This window comes from Benincasa hispida, chromosome 3 (assembly GCF_027475165.1).
Source record: "Benincasa hispida cultivar pf3 chromosome 3, pf3_genome.v1.1, whole genome shotgun sequence".
Taxonomy (NCBI): Eukaryota; Viridiplantae; Streptophyta; class Magnoliopsida; order Cucurbitales; family Cucurbitaceae; genus Benincasa; species Benincasa hispida.
Window position 1 is genome coordinate 21,372,984 of NC_143480.1, and position 4,901 is coordinate 21,377,884.

Here is a 4,901-nt window from a genome sequence, read left to right on the forward strand (position 1 = left end):
GATCGCCATGATATAGCAGTTCCTCCACATGTGAACAGATAACCTGTTTGAGATGTAGTTTTGTGTGGATCAGATAAATATCCAGAATTTGCATAACCAACTAGATCAAAATTTGATTTATTTGTATAAAAACAAACTCATGTTGATCGTTCCTTGGAGATAACGGAGTATTAATTTTGTTCCAATGTCTTTTTGTTGGAGAAAAACTATATCTTGCTAATAAATTTACTGCAAATGCAATATTTGGTCTTTTATTATTAGCAAGATACACAAATGCACAATTGCACTAAGATATGGTACTTTAAGACTAAGAAGTTCTTCATTATCATCTGGAGGTCGAAATATATCTTTCTTCACATCTAGTGAACGAACTTTTATTTGAATGTTCAATGGATGAGCTTTGTTCATTTAAAATCTTTTCAAAACTTTTTTTTTGTATAAGTTGGCTGATGAACAAATATCTCATCTGCTAAATGCTTAATTTGCAAGCCAAGCTAAAATTTTGTTTTTTTTAGATCTTTCATCTTAAATTCTTTCTTAAGATATTCTATTGCCTTTGAAAGCTCTTCAAAAGTCTCAATTATATTTAGGTCATCAATATATACAGTCATACTAGCAAATCCTGACTGTGATTTCTTTATATAAACACATTAACATATCATATTGTTTTGATATCATTCTTTCAACAAATATCCACTTAGACTATTGTACCATATTCGTCCTGATTGTTTCGATCCATATAGTTATCTCTGTAACTTTATTGAATATAATTATTGGGAATTTGATTTATATGTTTTATGTACCTTAAATCCTTATGGGATTCTCATATAAATATCATTATCAAAATATCCATATACATTTTTTGTGACTACATTCATAAGATGCATATCCAGATTTTCATACAAAGTCAGACCAATTAAATATCTTAGTGTAATTGTATCTACCACTAGAGAATACGTCTTTTTATAATCAACACCAGGTCTTTGTGAAAAATCTTGTGCAACTAGTCTTACTTTATATCTTACCTCATTACCTTCATTTCTCTTCCTCATAAATACTCATTTGTATCCCACAGGTTTGACACCTTCTCGTGTTTGGATTACTGGTTAAAAAACATGACATTTTGAAAGTGAGTTTAATTCTGCCTCGATTGCTTCTTTCCACAAAGCCAATCTTTTCTATGTCGATATTCATCAATAGATTTTGATTTAGAATCCTTATTTTCAATTATAATATCAAGAGCAACATTATACGCAATGTTGTCAATAAAGTCTCCATCAAAAACTGCTCGACACCTTCACTCTAAACCAAAATCTTCCATGCTATCGCAAAGGAAGCTCATATCTTTTCTGGGTTCTAGCTTGCGTACACAATTCTATACAGTCCATTTACTATAGAAGTTCCCTGAGTTCGGTTCTATTTTTTTCCCTGTCATGACATAGTTTATTGAAATCTCACTATTATCTTTATATATTCCACCTTCCTCATTAGTCATGTCATGAATTTTTTATGGGTATTTACTTCTTCAACCAAATCTTCTTGACTATTAATTATTTTTATTTTTCGAGGATTTTTATCTTTGGAACCCATTGATCTACCATGCTTTTGGCGTGTTCCAGACTCATTAGTGACAACTTTCTGTGTTGGGATATTAATTTTCGATGGAACATTTTTAGTTGGTATATGTGAAATTACTTTCTTTGCATCTATAAATGCATCTTGTAACTAATTCGCTATATTTTGCAAATGAATTATCTTCTGAACTTTAAATTCACATTGATTTGTACGATGATCTAAATGAGACAATAACGATGCATTCCATGTAATTTCTTTTTCCAACTTCTTAATTCCTCCATCTAATATTGGAAAAATTGTCTCATTAAAATGACAATCAACAAATCGTGCAATAAATACATCACCCATCAGGGATTCAAGATATTTGATCATTGATAGGGAATCATATCCAATATATATTCCAAACCTCCTTCAAGGACTCATCTTAGTACGTTGTAGTGGAGCAATTGGAACATATACTGCACATCCCAAAATTCTCATATGGGAAATATTTGGCTCGTGACTATAAGCTAATTGTAATGGCGAGTACTTTTGATAAGATACTGGTCTAATGCGTATAAGTGATGTTGCATGTAAACTAGCATGTTCCCATACATATGTAGAAAATTTAGCTCTCATAAGCAATGGTCTAGCAATTAACTGCAAACGTTTTATGAATGATTCTACTAAACCATTTTGTATATGAACATGAGCTATAGGATGTTAACACTTATCCCAATTGACATACAATAATTATCAAAAGCTTGGTATGTAAATTACTAGCATTATCATGACGAATGACCTTAATTGTATAATCATGAACTTGTGTTCTTAACTTAATTATTTGAGCAAGTAATCTTGCAAATGCAAGATTTTGACTTGATACTAAGCACATGTGTGACCATCCATTGAATGTGTTTATCAATACCATAAAATATCTAAATGATCCACTTGGTGGCTTAATAGGCTCACATATATTACCATGAATTCACTCTAAAAATGCAGGCGATTCAGACCCCACTTTGACTGGTGATGGTCTAATGATTAATTTTCCTTGAGAGCAAGCATCACATGATAATTCATTAGATTGAAGAGTCTTCTGGCTCTTCAATGGATGTCCATTTGAATTTTCATTAATTCTTCTCATCATTATAGACCTTGGATGACCTAATCTGTCATGCCAAATTGTAAACATGTCTGGATTTATGAACTTCAGGTTCATTGTTGCATATATTTCAATTACTCGTATATGAGTATAATATAATGTAGAAGATAAAGCAGTCAACTCTTATAGTATATGCTTTTCATATGAGATAGTAGATATGATATAAAGATACTCCACATTGTTCTTTCTATAGGTCTCAATATGATAATTGCAACGTATATCTTTAAAACTAAGTAGATTTTTTTTTTATTGACTAGAGAATAATGCATTGTAAATTTGCTTTTCCAAACCCTTCAATTAGATTTGCAGAACTTGATATTGTATTAACTTTTACTTCCAGCATTGTCAGTTTGGAAAAAATATTTTCTACTTGTAAGTATTGTATGTGTAGTTGTACTGTTTACCAGACATAGCTCTTTTTTACTCACCTAACATATGAAAATGATTCAAGTTTCTTCATTAAAAAAATAATTATAATAAGAAAAACAACATTTGGAATATACAAAGGTTAACATCTACCAAGAGGAAAAAAACTTGGAGATGAATAAAAAAACAACATTAAGTCTAGATATTTTCAAAGTCAAAAGGAACACTTAATGTTCCATCAATTTTGTCGATCTTCTCTTGAGGAGATTCAAAGAAGTCCACCACATCCAAATTTGTCATATGAGATAGATCAAATATGTCATTATCCTGGTGTGAAAGTTTTACTTCCACATTATTCTCTTTTTCCTTCAAGGATTCTTCATAGAGATCAACTAAGTGTTTTGACGTATGATAAGTACGTGATCAATGCCCAATCATTCCACATCGGAAGCATTTATTTTCAACACTTTTTGAACTCTTATCTTGTGGAGCTTTTCCTTTGTAATCATCATTTTGTGTGGTTATTTTGAAATCTGAATGATTAAAACAACCATCACAAAAATAATAATTATTTATTCCTTTGTCACGGTCACGACCTCGACCTCGACCACGATTATTATTAAAATTCATATCATTTATTTCAGGGAATGGTGTTGTCCTAGTTGGTCGAGATTTATGATTTTTCATTAATAACCCGTTATTTTGTTCGGCCACGAGAGGACATGAAATTAGTTCAGAATATTGCTTAAAATCTTTCTCTCGATATTGTTGTTGCAGGAGCATATTCGAGACATGAAATGTAGAAAATGTCTTCTCTAACACACAGTAATTATCTCACCGTATAACAACAGTTTCAAATTAATTTTAAATAATGTGGAGTTGTAATCACTTACTGATTTGAAATCTTATAGCCTTAAGTGCATCCACTCATAACGAGCTTTAGGAAGAATATAACGAGCTTTAGAAAGAATAACTGTTTTTTGATAATTTTATCTCTCTTTCAAACTTTTTCACAAGATAAAGAGATCTTTTATTATAAGATAATCCATTTTCAATCTCTTCTAGAGATGACGACGAAGGAAAATCATAGTTTTTGCTTTGTCCTAACTGGATGTCGTATTTTCTTCTTTATAGTCTCTCCAAGATTCATAGCATCCAAGGAGATGAAATTGAAGATTTGAAGTAAAAATTATTACAATTAAATAGTTAGAAGTAAATGTTATATATAGATAGATAAATAGACTAAAAAAGTTCAATTACAACATTGTCAAGTGCATAAAACTAAATTGAACCAACAAATGTACTAACTACATTCCGGATCGTTTTCCCCCCTAAAAATATGGAACATTTTCATAAAAATAAATAAAAGTCAAGGGCAGGTCTAATAAAAGTTGATATGCTTACAAATTCCTAATCAATCTTACTTTTCACCCAAGTCTTCACCATTTATGCGCTGCAGTTTCCACAAGGTTTAGTTTAGTCAATTATCCATTTTCCTCAATTGTAATTCTCATGCTGCCATTATCATGGTGTCGTAGTGCTTTTTGTTACTACTGTTGTTCTATTGCTTTCCACCATAGACTATTGTTCTCTTCAATTAGGCCACGTTTATCTCGATTGAAAAGTAATCTAGCAACGGTAATATAAAAAGTGGACTTCAGTTGATTATTTTTGTTGTTGTTTACCTACTTTTTGTAATCATATGAAATATGAGGCCATCTTGAAATTTGTAATCAAATCGTGTAATCTAATTAAGGAATAAAAGGTGTTCAATCTGATTGCGGTTGAAAATTATGTGGGATCCACTATCTTTACC